The sequence below is a fragment of the Pinus tabuliformis genome, chromosome J (assembly GCF_031772625.1).
Source record: "Pinus tabuliformis cultivar Carrire ecotype Pingquan chromosome J, CPIR1, whole genome shotgun sequence".
Lineage (NCBI taxonomy): Eukaryota > Viridiplantae > Streptophyta > Pinopsida > Pinales > Pinaceae > Pinus > Pinus tabuliformis.
The window spans coordinates 398358978-398379776 of NC_142295.1; positions in this window are offsets into that span (position 1 = coordinate 398358978).

Sequence of the window (20799 nt, forward strand, 5' to 3'; positions counted from 1 at the left end):
TGGGGTAAGGAGGAGAGGAAGAAGAAATGGGCCTTAGTGTCTTGGGAGAAAATTTGCAGACCCAAAAACCACAGAGGGCTTGGCTTGGACGATCAGGAAATACTCAGTAAGGTTTTAAGGGCCAAACTATGGTGGCGCTAGGTTCAGAATCCAAAGAATCAATGGGCAAATATCTGGAAAGAAAAATATGCAAGATCCTGGCAAACTAGTGATCTCATAAGAATGTCAGGTAATATTAAGGGCTCATACATCTGGAACAAAGCCTGGGAAAATAGAAGATTAGTTCAAGACAATAGTTTCTGGGAAATCAGAGAAGGGAATCAAGCTCTCTTTTGGGAAGATAAGTGGCAACAGGAACCAATACTATTAAAAGAAAACTTCCTCAACCTTAAACATGAGACAGATTCACAAGGATTAATTAAAGTAAAGGACTTCTGGGATAATACTCAGCCGATGGAGCAAGGGAGAATCTGGAAGAATATTGATTACAGAGATAATATCCCCTTGAAAACTAAAGCAGAGGAGCTAAGGAAAATGGTGGAACAAAGGATGATCTTGGTCTATGAGGGGCAAGACCAACTAAGATGGGGCAATAATAAAGAGGGCACCTTTAATATCAAAGAAGCCAAAGGCATTCTCCTTGAGTTTACTCCCCAGGTTCTTGACAAAATCTAGCAGAAACTTTGGAGGCACCAGGGGTGGATGAAAATCAAACTCTTCATGTGGTTGGTTTACCACAAGAAAATCCTGACTTGGGACACTATTAGGAAGAGGGATGTTTTGGGGCCTTCTAGGTGCCTACTCTGTGGGGAGAAAGAAGAAACGATGGAACATATTCTCAACAACTGCATTTTCATCTCCTGGTTATGGGACATATTTGCCAAAATATTTCAACAATCTAACAGGGACAGAGGAGGCATCTTCAATACCCTCATTAATTGGAGGGGAAATTTGTCAGATCATGAAATTCTCAACTCAGCCTGGACCCTTACACCAAGCTTTATTATTTGGAATGTTTGGAAGGAGAGGAACAAAAGAATATTCAAGGAGGAAAAAAATCCCCCATTTCTCCTGTTTGAGACTATTCTGAAACAACTTAAGGAGACAACAGGTTCCACAGTTTGCATCCACCATAATAATCCTCCCTCAGATTGGGAAGGGAATATTCTCAGACAACTAGGGCTACAGGGACTAACTCCTCAAGGTCTTAATAGAAAGGTTACAGCAAGGGATAGGGAGCAGGATTTCTGGCATCCTCCCCCAGAAGGATATCTAAAATTCAATATTGATGGAGCGTCTAAAGGAAACCCGGGAACGGCTGGGTATGGGGGAGTTCTTATGGATGCCAAGGGAAGTATTATCTCCATTTTCCATTGTCACCTAGGTACAACCACCAATAACATGGCTGAACTAATGGCTTTGGAGCAATGCCTAGATTTTCTAAGTCAGGATAATTGCTGCAATGTGATAGTAGAAGCTGATTCAGAGCTAGTAATTAACTTAGTGAAAAGAATTAATAGTGGAACAACACCGAAGAAAGTCTCCAAAAACTGGAAATTAATCAGGGTTTTCCAGAGAATTCAGGATCACCTACAAAACTTGCGCACTGTTAGCTTCCAGCATGTTCGTAGAAAGGCCAACAAGCTTGCAGATCTTCTAGCCAATCAAGGGGTTAACAATACTGAAGTCAAGGTATCGATGGGATGGCAGGAGTTGCGACAAAACAGATTGAAAACTCTTTGCAGTGAAGAAGAGGAGGAAGATAAGAGAGTGTTCAAACACAGAGTCATGGAGGCAAGCTCCTAATTTCTTGGCCTTCGCATGTGTCATCAGCTTCAAGCTAACAGGTCCTTGAGGAGGGGATGAACACGGATGGTCGATAGATACCTTAGTATTAGTGAGATATCCAACATTATTCTTCGGGGAATGCATGTTCAGGCTAGGAAGATGAGAAGACGTGGAAGGAATCCCTATTTCATCGGCAACCAGAATCTTCACTTTTTTGTGCCACGAAGAGGAAAACCGCTTCCTTGGCGGTTTTTGGATGATCGCACCGATTTAAGGAGGAAAGTGGTTTTAGTGATTTTGCAGTGATCCCATACATCTTCCCACACGTGGTAGAGGGTGGATTTGGAAAACTACCCTCCATCGCACATTAACGTTTGGGTATCTTGGGCGATGCGATATTATGGGCAACTGTTGGATCCTGTTGTTTGGATCAACGGTCGTGATTGGACATGCAGATTGGAGGAGAGGCACGTTAAACCTCGGTCGGCTTTGCTGTGAAATATCTTCCAGGACCGTTGGTTTAGGCATCATAATGTACGGCTCAGATCAAAGAGTCTCTTCCGGGGTCTGTTGGGCGGAAGATCTTGAGGGCTACCAAGGGCGGGTTGTAATGTCAGTGTGGACGGCTCCAGTAGATTTCAGGCGGATCATATGTGTGATGTTTATTCCACAATTCGGACTTGAAATTAGTTTAGTTGGGTTTCTATTTTTTCATCGAGTCCGTTTTTGGAATCAAAGAATATGCCCTTCTCTGTCCCGATATGATTCTCAATAGATAGATCTTTCCAAATAGTTCGGGCAGTTGAGGCATTGGTTTGGTTTTTTTTTTTTTGGAAGTTAGTGGGCACTTGGATTGGCTCCCAAGCCCTAAGAGGATTTTTAATGTTTAACCCTCAGGTCTCATTAGGTATTTGTTATATATGTAACTTACATCTTTGTTTATAATGAAAAGAAGGTACAACTCTTGCTTTAGCAAAAAAAAAAGATGATAGAATTACAGACATCTCCAGTTTCATATTTAATAAACTAAAAGGAAAAATCATTCAATAAAGAATGAAGTACTTCCCAAATGAATCATATCAACCTATTTCCATTCATAGATAAAGGGTTATTGTGTCAAATGACAAGATAAATCCTAGAGCATTCGCTTCAGAAAATGAAGCCTTTGCAGTAGCCGCGAAGAAGAACATTGATTTTTTGATGCAAAATAATGAACACTTGAAGAAATAACTGGCTAGCACAAAGCAGTAGATTGATCAACTCCTTGTTGAAGAATCAAAGGATATCTTCCATCAGTTCTAGTAGAGAAGGATTACAGTCAACTATACTCGAAAAACTTAAGCAATTGGAGAACATTGAAGCAAGTTTATGAAGAGATGATCATTTTGAAAAAGGCAATGGTTCCTTTGTACGACATCCATAAAGGATCACAGGAAAATTTGAGGATCTTAAAGTTTATACAACTATAGATATGATCCAGGAATGAGGCATCAAGTACTTAAATGCATCGACGACCTTAATTAGGAAAGGAAGGGTTGAAGATAAAATGGATAGAGAAAATATGAGAAAGCATACACAAATTTATGATCACTTCAAATATCATATAGCCAACACTTTCTCAACTTATATGTAGTTGCACAATAGATTGGAAACCTTAGTGTAAGTACACAAAGTGCCTTCTATATGTGCACTTGGAGAAGTGAGACACAACGATACTATTAAGCAAGAGCTAGAGGAATTCTTAGATCTCATTAGACATGCAACTACTTGAAATGACTTAGAGGTGACTAAAGACATTTTTCTACAATATGTAGATGATCCAGTCAAGTTACATATGTAATTAGTCATGTTATAGAACAATCTACAAGAAGACTCCAAAACCATATATTCAAATGCTTTAGAGTGTAATATGAGATACAATCCAGACCTATCACAATGAGTTGAAGGCATAGTAGAAAAATATAGAGATTGGTATCAATATATTACAATGAAGCTTCATGTCACAGTCGCCAAAGTACAATTTCCCCAAATGTGAACACAAATATTAATATTATATATATATATTTTATTTTTTTTGTATTTTTGCCAAATTTTGTGAAATATAAAAATTAAAAAAACAATGAAAATGTAAAAAATGCGTATGGAAGTCCAAAAGTCACACGTGGAATGTAAAAAGTCACTAGGAAGTCCAAAGGTAATAGGGGAGCTCAAGAGTCATGAGGGAGCTCAAGAGTCACATGGGAGGTGAAAGGTCACCTCATTTGTTATAAATAGACCCTCATGCGTCAAGAAAAGGACTTTAGCCTTGACTTCTTTTGCTAGCATAGGAGAGAGAGATCATTCTTTTGAGAAGCAAGTTGTGGCTTCATGCTCCACTATTGGATCAAGTGAGATGACATTGTAATTGTGTATTTTGGCATTTCTACTTAATAGTTCAAAGTTCTTTATATCCAGACAACCTTTTCATGCATGTATTGGGAGCATTGTAAGACTTTTCTTTTAATGTTTGTGGTATATGTTTGTGCTTACATGTATTAAGGGCAATGGACTACTTTATTGTCTTTAGTATTGTAGGTTTTAACCCTATACAGAAATTACCTGCATACGAATTTTAAAAAACATAGAAAATAAACAATGCGGGAGCATAACACATAAAACACATATACACAGAGATTTCCCCAAGATCCCAAAACCGGGACTACCAACTTGATTTTTCATTATATTCCTTTAAATGTTACAATACATATTTATACATGCCGAAGCATCCAATACCGTGGACCGAAAACCATCGCGTCCAAAACCATGGACTGAAAACCATAGGTAGGTACGCCTAACCTAATATAGGGTCCAAAAAAAATTTCCCGGGGGACCCCGTAGAGGGGGGCTACCCACCCCCCTCAAACCCCCCTGTGACCCACCCACTGCGCAATCAGCGCAATGAAGGGGGGCTCCGCCCCCCCTCTAACCCCCCAGTTCACTACGTAGGTTAGTCATGGAAAGAATATAACACAACCCAAAATTCTCCCACTTGTTGTTTTCTTTCGACAGGGGGCCACAGGAGAGCTTAGTCATTTTTCCAGCCCTGAAATGCCCATTGTTTCTCTACACTAGGAGAACTTCTCAGAGCTCACAGATTTTGTCAATGCATCTGTAGTATTCTTCAAAGTGTCCACCTTTACCAGAAACACCTTTTTGTCTTCTATCATATCCCTCACAAAGTGATACTGATCATCAATGTGCTTTGTCTTTGAATGATAAGCAGGGTTCTTTGCCAAGAAAATTGCACTTTGGCTGTCACAGTCTATCCTTATAGCTCCTGTACTAACCCCATACTTGAAAACAATATTTGCAACCAAACTGCTTCCTTGCTTGCATGAGTGGCTACCATGTATTCTGCCTCTGTAGTTGATAGTTCCACTACAGATTGTTTCTTACTCATCCAACTGCCTGCACCTCCAAATAGGTTAAACACATACCCACTTGTAGATCTTCTCTGCTCCAAATCTCCATCCTAGTTTGCATCAACAAAGCCACAAATATCTAAAACTCTGTCCAATCCTCGTCTTCCTTGGTAGCACAAACCATAATTACTAGTGCCACACAAATACCTAAAAATCTGCTTCACTGTTGTCCAATGCTCCTTCCCTGGTTTTGACATAAACCTGCTCAATAATCCCACTGCATGTGCAATGTATGGTCTAGTGCAGACCATTTCATACATCAGGCTACTGATTGCACTTGTATATGGAACATAGGACATATCCTATTCCTCTTCTTGTGTCTTGGGACACTATTCAATAGATAACTTTACACCTACAGGAATAGGAACCTTCACCGGTTTACTATCTTGCATATTAAACCTCTGCAGTATTGTCTCGACATACTTCCTCTGGTTTAACCAGAGCTTCCTCTTTTCCCGATCTCTTTTAATGTAGCACCAAGATCTTTCATGTTGAATTTGGAGGACAATTAGGTCTTCAAATCCTGGATAATTTCTTTGTCATTTCCAACTAGCAACATATCATCCACATACAAGACCAGATAAATAATGCAGTCATCAATTAATTTAAAATACACACAGTGATCTGCTTTGCTTTTGGTGAAGCCAAGTCCCCTTATAAATGTATCAAATTTCTGATACAACATCCTTGGTGACTGTTTTAACCCATACAGAGACTTCTTTAACTTGCATACCAGTTCTTTCTTACCCTTCACCGCAAAGGGTTCAGGTTGCTTCATGTAGATATCCTCTTCCAGATCGCCATGAAGAAATTCTATCTTCACATCCATCCGTTCTACCTCAAAATCAAAAGCAACAACAACAAATAAAAGTAATCTAATAGAAGTTACCTTCGCGACAGGAGAAAATATGTCACCAAATCAATTCCTGACACCTGGGAATAACCTTTTTCTACCAACCGAGCTTTGTATTTCTCCACCTTTCCTTCTACATTTGTCTTCTTCTTAAACACCCATTTGCTGTCAATGGGTTTCCTTCTAGCCGAAAACTCCACCAGATCCCAAGCCTCATTTTTGTGCAAAGATGTCATTTCATCAACCATGGCCTCTTTCTAGAGTTTTGCAGTATGGAATTTTAAGAATTCTATAAGAAGTGTGGTATAGCACGACAGAAAACTACTCCATATACACCTCAGCAAAATGGAGTTGCAGAAAGAATGAACAAGACGTTGATGGAAAGGGCAAGAAGCATGCTCAGTGGTGTCAGGTTAGGACAGGAATTCTGGGCAGAGGCAGTGGAGACAGCATGTTACCTAGTCAACATATCACCTTCATCAGCGTTGGAGAATAATTCTCCACAAGAGGTATGGACTGGTAAGAAACCCTCTCTTTCACATCTGAGGGTATTTGGATGTGATGCATATGTACATGTTCCAAAGGAGAAACAAACCAAGTTGGATAGTAAATCTGTAAAGTTCATCTTTATTGGGTATAAGGATGGTTTAAAGGATTATAAGCTTTGGAACCCAACAACAAGGAAGGTTCTGTATAGCCAAGATGTGGTGTTCAGAGAGGTGAAAGATGTTATTAAACATGAATTCCAACCAAAGGAACCTGAGAAGATAGAGTTTGAGATAAAGGAGGAAGAATCAGAGTCTACAGCAGAGGAGGGATCAGAAGATGAAGAGCCACAAACTCCGAATGTAAGAAGATCAGTTTGAGAAAGAAGGCAACCAGAAAGGTATAGTCCATTTGCTTTCTGTTAAAATTTTGCTTTATCTATTACTGATGATGATCCCAGAATTGTGAAGGAAGGAGATTTTCCCCTGGATCCAAAAACCGGGACTACCAGCTTGATTTTTCATTATATTCATTTCAATGTTACAATACATATTTATACATGCCGAAGCATCCAATACCATGGACCGAAAATGATCGTGTCCAAAACCATGGACCAAAAACCATAGGTAGGTTTGCCCAACCTAATATAGGGTCCAAAAAAAAATTTCCGAGGTGCTGCCCCGGACCCCGTAGAAGGGGGCTACCCGCCCCCCTCAAACCCCCCAGACAGGGGGCGCTGCCAAACCCCCTATGACCCCTCCGCTACGCAATCGACACAATGAAGGGGGGGCTCCGTCCCCCCTCTAACCCCTCGGTTCACTACGTAGGTTAGTCGTGGAAAGAATATAACACAACCCAACAAGTACATATTCTTATTGGAATTGCATGTCCTATTTGCTTTTCAAGATCTTGGTTATTTGAAAAATACTTTTCAAATGTATCAATGATTCTTTACATTAATGTGTGCCTTTATTAGATTAATGTTATCATTGTTCTTCTAAAGGCTCACTTTCTTTACTATGTTTGTGGAAGTGCCTTATATTCATTATAAATTTATGTCTCACAAAGCTAACATGTATTTCTTGCCTCAAATGTAGTACAAATTTTCTCTTATGTTGTTATTCATGGCTAAGGAATATCTTTAAGTTCATAATAATGTCATCCAGACTGATTTCCCTAATGAGGCTCCTATCCCAAATGGTGTGAGGTCTAATTGGGACCTCATACGAGGGAGATCCCCTTGTGTTGGAAGATTTACAACACCATCAACAATACATTATTAAATTATGAATCAAAACTTGAGGTATTCCATTTACCTCCGTCTTATTTTAGCATTGTCCTCAATTCTCAACACCATATCGATGTTTATATACAAAGTTGGATAAAAAAATAAAAAAATAAGTGTCAATATGCTTCCTGCATAGAATCTTCAAGCTCGCATGTAAAGTTTTAAAGGGTGTAGCACATTCATAGGACCTTGACCAACCCTATGAATTTGTTCTAGAGCACCATGACCTTCTTTTCTAATATACACACTTCTTGTACTTGGAACACTTGGTGTACCTGCAAGTTCCCTTCTAGTTCCACATGAATTAAAGTCCATTGAATTACATGGTTTGGATCATGTTTATACATTTCAAAAAATAAACATGAAACACAGTATGCACTTTCATGGAAGTAAGCAATGAAAACATGTATGTAACATGTCTTACTCTAGCTAATAACTCAAATGGATCACAAACTAGGCTACCAACTTAGTACAACTGCCCAACTTCAATGAGATTTTATGTGGATTTTATTTTAAAACACATTCTCTCCCATTTTAAATTATATGGTTGTCCTACTCTTATCTACATAAATCTTTCTCCTATCTTGAGTTGCTTTCAAATTCTACTAAATTTTTATCTTTTTCTCTTCCATCTCCTTGAGAATTTCTAGCCCAAGTACTATTATGTTTGTCGGGTTGTCCCAACTTATTGGAGTATTGCATTTTCTAACATATAAAGCTTCAAATGAACTAATATTTAATGAAGATTTATACCCATTATTATAGACAAAATCAACCAAACGCAAGTAATCTTCTCATTTGAATTGTTTATCCATGACATACATATCATCAACTTATTTGTCACCCTTAGGATGTAAGAGTGACCATGATTTAACCCACAACATTTGAAGGCTATTAGAAAACTCTCATATCCATGGATAGACATACTTTCATGCTTCATTTTTCTAGTTCCTTAGCAAGGGAGCAATGCATCACTCTATCCTAGTGAACAGGAAATGATGAAGTTGTCATCATCACTAGTTGTCTTCAGTAGAAGAGAGATGACAAGTTAGCCATTTACAATTCACGGTTTCCAAAAAGATCAGTTTGATGGGGGATAATTTGACTTAGCATTGGTCCAATTATCGATTTATGAAGCTAACTTATATTGGTCTCAAGTGTCTATATTCATCCTCTGAGATCTATGAACAACTTATATAATGAGACCCTTTGAGGGGAGAGATATAGGGAGAGAAAAAATATAGTACCCTCATGCTAGTGATATTTATAAAAAACAACTCTTTTCATTGTTGCATTAAGCTCAATCATAGTAAGTGAGCCAAGGAGGAGAAGGAACCAAGGTAATTGAGATAAATATTCTTACACCTAAGGTATATTATTATTATTGGCTTCTTTTATTTAATGTAAACTTCATGAATATTTCTCCCCAATAATTGTCTTATGTTATATGATTGATATTGGATTTGAGTGTACTTGGGAATTCTTATTGTATCTATCTATGATGCTAATGAAACATTGTTTGGAAGGATACTTTTGGTTTCTTTTGTTGTGTTATGTGCAAGTTACATGGGTTAGTAGTGGAAGTGGGATCTCTAGGAATTGGATTGGGGTTTTTTTATAGTTGATCCAATCAAATCTCACACCAACAAGCAAGGGACTAAATATATGCACATAAATATTTCTCTATTTTCATTTATGCAAAGCATGTTATGTGGTAGATCTAGGAGAATCTTCATGAGTGGTTTACCCTAGTATTTGGAATATCTAAAGGAAATATCCACAAAGCAATAGCTCTTCTCCTAGAATTTTTTTTTACAAACAGACTCTAGAAAATCCACTAAGGACATATCGTTGATATCTCCTCATCCCATTAGTATTTATTGGTTCTTTCTATTTTATGATATTTATCTGATCATTACTATCCTTTTTATATCTTTTAGGTTATATCCATGCTTGATTTCTTATATCTTAGCTTAAACTCTTAAAAATATCATTCAAGAAGCCCATCACTCTATCTCTTTATAGACAAAGAAATTATATTAGAGTTGTCATCACCCCTACTTAGTCATTGAACAATGAGGTCTAAAGGAAGCTTTCTTACATGAGATTTGGGTATTTCTTTCTTTGTTTGAGGTTGTGTCTAGATTTTTTAAGTGTTAAAGGGTAGGATACCTCTTGGATCAAACTCAAAATGCTTATTCATCTTTATATATTAACAATTTGAGTGGATTTGGATATCTTTTCTCTTTCTTGAATTGTCTTGTTTGTCTTTAATTCTTGAGTTATTTGTTTGGTGATAGATGGTAAAATTAGGATATTGTGTGCCTATAACTTGGTCTAGCTTGTTAATTAGCACTTACTTCTAAATTTTGATTGGGAAATACTAAGGAAAATCAATTGCGAGTTTGCTAGATATGGTCTCTTTTTGGCTTGGGTGTGTTTCCTTGTTGTAACATAGAGGGATTGGCTTTGTGGCTTCCTCCACTGTTCTCTAGATCCAATCTCTCTTTGTTTATTGTTTGTGTGATTTTTTTTTGCCTTCTTAGATAGGTGAAACATCACATATTATCTTTATCAAAACTTAGTTTATTTCTTTTGAGTGCTTTTGGATTGCAAATTAAATTAGCGATATTGGATTAAATGAGTAAGTTAGTGATCAATTTCATTTGAAAAACTTGGATGTTGAATGACCATTGAGAGAATGCGATGCTTTTTTTATTATTTGGAAAAGAAAAATATTTCTATTACCCAATACTTAAGTATCAATTCATCAAATTCAAAAAATGAATCTCACATACAATTTGAACTTCTGGAATTGGTTGAGAATCTTCTTAAAACATCATTAAAGTTTCACTCCATACCTTTTGAGTGGCAACATCCATTAAAATATAAGAGCTAATAAAATATATTTAGACACTTTTTCATTTATAACAAACCAACATAGAATAGGGTGTATGGCCTTGAAATATAATTGGAGATTTAATTGTTCAAAGACACAAAACTAGAACTAGAGACCAATAAAGAGTGAAAAAACCCATTGTTACATAGATTTTTCACTTGGAAGCTCCTTTGATAGAGGAGTCAATAAAAATGTTGCATTGGGGGCATGTGTGTAGATATCACCTTTCATTTGTTTTCCAATGTTCATTAGATTATACATGCAAGGGGATCACTTGGGGGCAATTGATTCACTTTAGCAATCCCTCATAGAGGTTTTAAGATTAGTTTCTCTTCCCACTCATATAGTCTCGACCCATAACTGTTACCCCAACCATTATATTGTGAAGGGGTACCTTACCTGCCATTCTTTAGGGAATCTACCTAGGTGATTGTGGGTGGGAAGTTCCTGCAATACCTAAGACATATGTTACATCACCATATCATTGTTGTTTAGGGGTGAAATTTGAGAATTCACTTGTTTCAGTAAAGGATAGTATATGGAGGTTAGTTTAAATATTTCTATTACCTTTGTTGGTTGGAGCTTGGCTCTCATCATCATATGTTAATCTCAAAATTTCCCTTATATTATTTTGGTTTCACAATTGTTATCTATTAGATTTTACAATGTTTTTTCTCTTTGATTTGAGTCTAGTTGGGCATAGGGTTGTATTGTGTCAATTAATTAAACATATACATTCACCTTGGATAACCAATTGTTTTTCCTATCTCGAATACTTCAAAACCTTCCTCTAGAAGAGGAGGGACCAACACTACAAAGATGTAGGATAAATACCATAAGGAATGACTTTGATCAAAGTGAGATCAAGAGGGTTTTGTTTGGTTATGAAGGGAAAGTGTAGGTTATCATTGATGTGGTAGATGAGAGCGTTGGACCTCACAATTATACTAGGGGGTGAGACTTGTTTGAAATAGATTTTATGAGCATTCAGGAATCCTAACTTCCTCGTACCATATCTCCCAAATTATAAATAATTGAGGTTTTCAATTTTAACCACATCTCGGTGAAGATATTCTATATATTTCACATTCTAGAACAAAATTTATAGTGAAAATTACAAGCTGACATGTTTGACAAGTGTTACAAGACATTTTGTCGCACTTAAGCAAATGACCATAATTCTAGATCTCTAATTATCTAATGAACCTTTTTCAGTAATCCCCTAAAAAGCTAGAAGAAATGCATTCTAATAAATACAAGAATATTGGATTACATTATTAAGAACCCTAATTTCAGGCATCAACGCACCTTTCACATTATGAAAGTGCAATATTGCATCTATTACTATTACAAACCTAACATGATCAACACACTTTGCTATATTAAAAAGTGTGATGACCTTGTTACATGGGTAAAAAATAAAAAGTAAAATTTAGAAGCCTTGTTGGAGAATCATATCCAAACAAAATGGGCTCAACTCCCTACCTGCTTGGACCTCATCCCTGACTTGATGGATCCCATCCCCCCTTTATGAGGATCTCATCCCATGAGAAATGGATCCACAACCTCCTCCCTTATCCTATTTATACAAAGCAAACCAAAGGAGAAAGGGTTGGATTTTGAGGTTCTTAATTTATGCACTTACACTGTCAAAGTGAAGGATTACCATTTTAAAGGGAGGATTAAATATTGTTGGAAGGAGGTCTATGACATCAAGGCCTATTAAGTCATTACCATTTCTTCTCATTGTTAACACAAGTACACTGTCTTTCTCACATGATATGTTAAATGTTTACATGTATGTATTAGAGCTCCTTGATATTATGTTTAGTAATATCTTGAACTTATTGATATATTATATGCTTTGATATTGTGCCTATTTTTGTTGTTGTAGATTCCAGTTTCAAGGATTGAAAGTGGAGTGGGATTTCAAGCAAACAAGGAATTTGGAGACTTATTTCAATAAAGGGTAAGTGGATCTCTAATTGTTCAAGTATTTTTAGAGAAATGTTAGTGTATTTTGTTTTGTTTGTTCTATACTTAGTTACTGTGTATGGGGAGATCACTTTTGTCCGAAAGAGCGATTAGTCTGCTAACAAACTTGATGACTCTATTGGGGAACATTTTAGTTCTTTGGTGGATTCCTTTGTCTACCTTAGCCTTCTATAAACTTTGATGACTATGATTTGATTATGAAAACCTGAATTTTAGACCTGCTGTTTGAATTTTTCATTTTTCTTTGTGTCTTCAAATCATCACACATTTTTTCTTTCCACAAAGTGATTAATTGCACTTGTTTACTCTTAACAGAGTAATTAATTGCACCTTGTTGTGTTGCGCAAAGCGATTAATCAGAAAGTTCCTTTTTGAAAAGTGCAACATCACACTGGTGTCATGTTAAAATTGGCAACCAGGACAAAAATTCATGTGGGTCATCTTATTCATGGCTGATAATATTTTTATTAGATTCCTCTCGTCGAGAGGTGTAGGATTGATATAAAGATCATCAGATTCCGATAAGTATTCATGGAGATATGAATTTATTTTGATTATGGAATTATTATCAAGCCGACCTACAACTCATGTAGGCTCAGAAGCCCAACAGTCGCATCTATTCACCCACCAACGTTGTGTATAAATATAAGAGGACTTTTCCTCATTTAGACTCACTCATCTCATCACATCTCTCTCTCTCTACTGTGCAGATATGAGTCTCTTCTCTACTGTGCTGAAATGGGTCTCTCTCTCTCACACATGTGAAGCCGGAAGCTGTTGAATTTGAAGCTGCAACTGCAGAAGTGAAGATTGACTTGTGTGGCCTAGAAGATATCCTCTTTGGAACTGTGCTGTAGGTTCATCTGAACCTCCTTTGAAAGCTGCAACTTTTGGTGGTGGAATGAAGTCAATCCGACGAACGGTTTGCAAGATATCGACTGCCCTAGTTTGAAGCCGGAAACTGCTGAAACTGAAGCTGCAACTGCAGAAGTAAAGATTGACTTGCGTGGCCTAGAAGATCTCCTCAGCTGAACTACGTTGTAGGTTCATCTGAACCTCATCTGGAAGCCGAAACTTTTGGTGGTGGAATGAAGTCAATCCGACGAACGGTTTGCAAGATATCGACTGCCCTAGTTTGAAGCCAGAAACTGCTGAAACTGAAGCTGCAACTGCAGAAGTAAAGATTGACTTGCGTGGCCTAGAAGATCTCCTCATATGAACTGCGCTGTAGGTTCATCTGAACCTCCTCTGGAAGCCGAAACTTTTGGTGGTGGAATGAAGTCAATCCGACTGTCGGTTTGTGAGATATGCTCTGCCCTGTTTGATAATGAAGCCGCTAATGCTGATGCTACTGATCTAGGGTTTGCTACTGCTGATATGAATTAGATTTATTGTACTATTTCTCTCTGTTGAATTGAAGATAAAAGAATATTTGATCAAAGGGTTTCCCCACACATTGTGGGGTTTGTCCCTGGCTAGCCGCCACATATTGTGTCTCTTGTCTTGGCTTGTTTTCTGTCGATCGTTTAATGTTCTATCTGCACTTTAATTTACGTACATGTGATTGCTAATCGGTGGAATATAATAAGAAAAAGAAGTAAACTGTTATAAGCATAGAACATACCATAACTTAACATGGTATCAGAGCTGAGGTGAAGACAGAGCCCGAGCAAGAGCAAGAGCAATCATTGAAGAGAAGATTGGCAAGGCTATCCTAAAAGAACTATGGGGTCCTCAACACTCTTTCCTGCTGAAGACAAGCTCCGTGAGAAAGCTGACTATCACAGATGGAAGATGTCTATCGATCTAACCCTTGAAGATCAAGGAGTGCTGGACCATGTAAGAGGCAATATTGTTGAGCCTTCATCAAATGCATCCACTGCTGCCTGGAACAAATGGAAAAATGGAGAAGTCAAAACAAAGAAGATCATCCGGGACTCTATCGACAAGCACTTGGTGGCCTACATCTTTGAACTGGACACCTCCAAGGAAATCTACAATAGACTGGTGAGTTTATTTTAAAGTTAAGATGCAAATCAAGTTTTGTTTCTTAGAAATAAGCTGAGGGAAATCAAGAAGGGTAAAGATGAGAGTATGCAAGCATACTTCTTAAGGATCACCTAAGTCAAGAACGATCTCCTATCTATTGGGGAGGCTATTACTAACAGTGAAATGGCACTCACGACTTTTGGAGGATTACCATCCGAATGGTACATGTTCAGGACTACTCTTTTGAACAATAATGTAATTCCTGGTTTCGAGGAATTAATGGCTAGATGCATTCAAGAAGAAACAAAGGTAGAAGATCAAGCAATGCCCTTGCCTAAAGATCCTCCTGCTGCCTTTTCTTCTCATGCTAAGAAAAGAAATAATTCCGGGACTAAATCAAAAGGAAAGGCTGGACCTAAGGGTGGAAGAAAAGGACGATGTTACATCTGCGATAAAGCAGGTCACTATGAAAGGGAGTGCCCTGATAGAAAGGACTCACACCGGGACGATGATCAAAATCCCTCTGATGACAATCAAAGGAATGAAAAATTCAATAGCAAAGGTAAAAGGAGAGCTGGGAATCAAGGAAGAGGACAAGCATTCAAGAAGGCTAAAAATTCCAGGATGTACTAAATGCACCTGACCTCCGAAAGAACCTAGTGTCCATCTCGGCAATGGAAGACAAAGGCTACAAGGTAACCTTCAACGATGGAAAGGTACGTATATGGAAAAATAATGTTAAAGATGCCTTTACTCTTGGGTTTCGTGTTGATGCATTATATCAGGTCGATGGAAGTCTGCTAGGTGTCATGTCTTATGACACATCTCTTTAGTCTGAAATTTGGCATCGGAGGTTTACCCACCTTCATTACAAAGCTCTACTCTATGTAAGACAGATGGTAACAGGGATGCCCGAATTCCAAGTAGAGAAAGAAGGTGTATGTCTAGATGTGCTGAAGGAAAGCTCAAAAGGGAACCATTCCCCTCAAGTCAAAGCAAGACCTCCAATATATTACAGTTGGTTCACTCAGGCATATCTGAGGCTGGCATTAAGAGGGAGACTACTACACCACATACTCCTAAGTAGAATGGTGTGGCGGAAAGGAAGAACCCTACGATTGTGGACGCTGTCTCTATGGGTAGATGATGTAAAAATTCCTGATGTGGAGGAACCCATGGATCCTATTTATCCACCTGAGCCTCCCTCTTCTAGGAAGAGGCCTTCATGGCTTAGGTGGATACTTGATGATGCTGAAGGACATGTTGCACCCCGAGGAACCTTCCGTGAAAATAAGAAACCTAATAGGTATCAGGAATACCTGACCATCATGAGCACAATTATACAAAATGAGCCTTCATCATTCTTAGATGCCATCAAGCATGGAAGGATGCTATGACCTAAGAACATGAGTTTATTATGAAGAATAATGTCTGGGAAGTAGTTCCCAGACCCCCGGACGAGAAAATTGTCACTTCTAAATGGCTTTACAAGATAAAGCATGCAACAGATGGAAGCACGGAAAATTATAAGGCTCGTTTTGTTGCTCGAGGTTTCTCCCAAAAGGAAGGTATAGACTATGATGAGATATTTGCACCTGTTTCCAGATATACGACCATCCGCTCGATCATAGCCCTTGCCGCTTCATAAGGATGGAACCTACATCAGATGGATGTCAAGACTGCGTTCTTGCATGGCTCGATCAAAGAAGAGGTCTACTTGGAGCAACCCGAAGGATTTGAGATTTATGATCGAAAATCTCATGTATACAGGTTGAAGAAAGCTCTCTATGGGCTGAAGCAAGCACCCCGATCATGGTATGAGAGGATTGATACCTACTTGATGAAGCTGGGATTCACTAGGAGTGAAGCCGATCCTAACCTTTACTTTAAGGTTGAAGATGACAAGCCTCTCATACTGGTGTTGTATGTGGATGACCTCTTTCTAACAGGTGCAAACCCTCTCATTCACAAATGTAAGAGGGAGATGGCTTTTGAATTTGAAATGAAGGACCAAGGACTTGAAGTGTGGCAGAAGCCAAGGGAAATTTTCCTATCTCAAGGAAAATATTTGGTAAATATATTGGAAAGATTCGGTATGATGGACTGCAAGCCTGTGACTACCTCGAGAATCTTAAATTTTAGAAGTTATATGGTAGTGATGTCGGACCAGACTTGGGAAATGCCTCTGAGTTTCAAAAACTCATTCGCATTGATGTTCTTGGTGAACCTTCGACCGAACATATGTTTTGCAGTTAACATTGTGAGCTCATATTTGGTTGAGCCTCACTGGATTGATGCCAGGAATCTTCTGAGATGTCTTCAGGACACAATCTCTCATGGATTAAGATACACTGCCGGAGATGTGAGACTAATTAGATATACTGATGTTGATTGGGCAGGCAGTGTGGTGGACCGTAAGAGCACTTCTGGGTGCTGTTTCACCTTGGGATCTGCTTTGATATCCTGGATAAGCAAGAAGCAGAAGTCGGTGGCTTTGAGCACCGCTGAAGCAGGATATATTGTTGCTAGCATAACCTCGTGTGAGGTAGTCTGGTTGCGAAAGCTCTTCAATAACCTGTTTGGATTTACATTGGATACCACTGTGATTCTCTATAACAACCAGAGGTGGGATTTGATTATTGAGGAATCCCGTATTCGTCGATTGCTCCAGCAGATAGACATCATGTTGGATATGGTAAGTTGATGAGCAAGGAGGCTCCATCACATTAAGATGATGTACAAGTTGATACACCTTGTCAAAGCACCGAGGAAAGATCTAATCTGTGATTTTCCCAAACGACTTGGAGTCGGTAAGAAACCCTTGTACAAGGGTCCTGCATGTTGCATACATTAAGCTCTGGGAGCTCTAAGGGCTTGCGGTTATTACTGGAGAAACATACGACCACAGGGTGACTCACCCTCCCCTGGTGGTGCACACTGGAACAAGATGATTCGCTCTCTTGTGGGACAAGATGATTCGCTCTCTTGTGGAACAGGATGATTCGCTCTCCTGTGTAGCAGGATGATTAGTTCTCCTGTGAAGCCTGGATTGATGTGTTCTCCATGGCGATTGTAGCAGGATTGATGTGTTCTCCTGTGAGGCTTGGATTGATGTGTTCTCCATGGCGGCCTGGATTGATGTGTTCTCCATGGCAATTATAGCAGGATTGATGTGTTCTCCTGTGAGGCCTGGATTGATGTGTTCTCCATGGCAATTTTAGTAGGATTGATGTGTTCTCCTGTGAGGACAGGATTGATTAGTTCTCCTGTCGAGGCATCCTACCCATGCAGTCTGGGACTCATGGGAAGTACCTCTCATTTGATCAATGAGCAGGGAAATGAAGTTAGGGACCATAGTAGTACCGATGGACGCATCGTTGTAACTACCGTACTCCCTACGCTAGGATGATCTCCATTGATCTGGGATCAATGATACTGGTCTAGGACCAGTGGTAGGAGTTGTACCATACTATGACGCTGACTTCGGGTCGGTTGAGACTGGTCTGGGATCAGTGGTACATACTCTGAGACTGAATTTGAGTCAGTGGAGGATGATATTGGTCTGGGACCATTGGAGTTGTACTCACTATGACGTTGACTTTGGGTTGGTTGAGACTGGTCTAGGACCAGTGGTACATACTTTAAGACTGACTTTGAGTCAGTATGATACATCCTCGATCATTTCTTCTTCTTCATAATTCGAACAAAAGCAGAGTAGAACAGAATAATGCAAGAGCAGAGCAGAACAGAACAAAACAGTACAGATCAGTGCAGGGCAGAACAAGACAAAGCAGAACAGGCAGAGCAGAGCAGGGCAAGGGTCAGGCTGTACAGGGAAGTGCATTTGATGGATGAATAGTAACGACCGATAGACAGATTGTAGATGAAGTTCTCCATGGTTGAGAGGGAGTGTTAAAATTGGCAACCAGGGAAAAACTTCATGTGGGTCATCTTATTCATGGCTGATAATATTTTTATTAGATTTCTCTCGTCGAGAGGTGTAGGATTGATATAAAGATCATCTGATTCCGATAAGTATTCATGGAGATATCAATTTATTTTGATTATGGAATTATTATCAAGCCGACCTACAACTCATGTAGGCTCAGAATCCCAACAGTCGCATCTATTCACCCACCAACGTTGTGTATAAATATAAGAGGACTTTTCCTCATTTAGACTCACTCATCTCATCACATCTCTCTCTCTCTACTGTGCAAATATGAGTCTCTTCTCTACTGCGCTGAAATGGGTCTCTCTCTCACACATGTGAAGCCGGAAGTTGTTGAATTTGAAGTTGCAACTACAGAAGTAAAGATTGACTTGCGTGGCCTAGAAGAACTCCTCTTTGGAACTGAGCTGTAGGTTCATCTGAACCTCCTTTGAAAGCCGCAACTTTTGGTCGTGGAATGAAGTCAATCCGACGAACGATTTGCAAGATATCGACTGCCCTAGTTTGAAGCCAGAAACTGCTGAAACTGAAGCTGCAACTGCAGAAGTAAAGATTGACTTACGTGGCCTAGAAGATCTCATCATCTGAACTATGCTGTAGGTTCATCTGAACCTCCTCTGGAAGCTGAAACTTTTGGTGGTGGAATGAAGTCAATCCGACGAACGGTTTGCAAGATATCGACTGCCCTAGTTTGAAGCCGGAAACTGCTGAAACTGAAGCTGCAACTGCAGAAGTAAAGATTGAATTGCGTGGCCTAGAAGATCTCCTCATCTGAACTGCGCTGTAGGTTGATCTGAACCTCCTCTGGAAGCCGAAACTTTTGGTGGTGGAATGAAGTCAATCCGACTATTGGTTTGTGAGATATGGTCTGCCCTAGTTTGATAATGAAGCCGCTAATGCTGATGCTACTGATCTAGGGTTTGCTACTGCTGATATGAATCAGATTTATTGTACTATTTCTCTTTGCTGAATTATTGAAGATAAAAGAAGATTTGATCAAAGGGTTTCCCCACACATTGTGGGGTTTGTCCCTGGCTAGCCGCCACATCTTGTGTCTCTTGTCTTGGCTTGTTTTCTGTCGATCGTTTAATGTTCTATCTGCACTTTACTTTACGTACATGTGATTGCTAATCGGTGGAATATAATAAGAAAAAGAAGTAAACTGTTATAAGCATAGAACATACCATAACTTAACATGTCAACTACTTATCTGCGATGACCTCATAAATTTGAAAATTTTTAGGGTTTTTTCCTGCTAGGTCTGAAATTTGTTTTTTTGTGGTTTTTTTAATCTATTGTCTAACTGAAAAAGTAAACTTTAGCTTGAATTTTTGTGTTTAATTGTATTTTTGTGTAAGTTGTTTATCTTTAAATATTTAGGCTTTTGGAATTAATTTTTTCTGTTGATCCATTAAAAGATAGTTTCATACTTCTAGAAATTAGTTGTATGAATCTATCTTCTTTCAGTGATATGACTAAAGAATTCATTCTGTCTATTATAAATAGCTTTAGATGATTTAAAAAAAATATAGATTGATTTTAGCTTATTTGTTTGTTTGGGTTGTATTAGTCATAATCATTCTCACTATACAAGTGATGGGTCTTTCAAGTGGATTGAGCTTTATTACTATTCCCTTGCATGTACATCTAATATGCGACTGCCCCCCTAGGTCAAGTTGATGTATGTGGTAACCTTAGTGACCATAATATTAGGGATTTTACCTAAGGTGACAAGGGAGGGCAAGTCCCTGTTATAGTTGGAACAAACGTTGACTAGACTCACTTGGGCCTTATTAGAGGGTACTTTACATGAGATAGTATATGTGAATTACTTGCACTGGTCATGACCATTAAGCAGGTTATTAGTGTACCTAGTTCCACCCGCTCTATCTCTAGGCACTTTTCACATCAATTTCTGTGACATTGGGTTTCATCTTCAACTAGTGATTTCATTATGCAAATTTTGTTTGCATGGTTTTGTGTAGCATAAAAACTATCGTTGAAACAAGAAGACTAATAGCTTGTAGACTTGAATGTAAAAATATACACAAGTATTAATAATAATAATTTATTATATATAAAATTGTA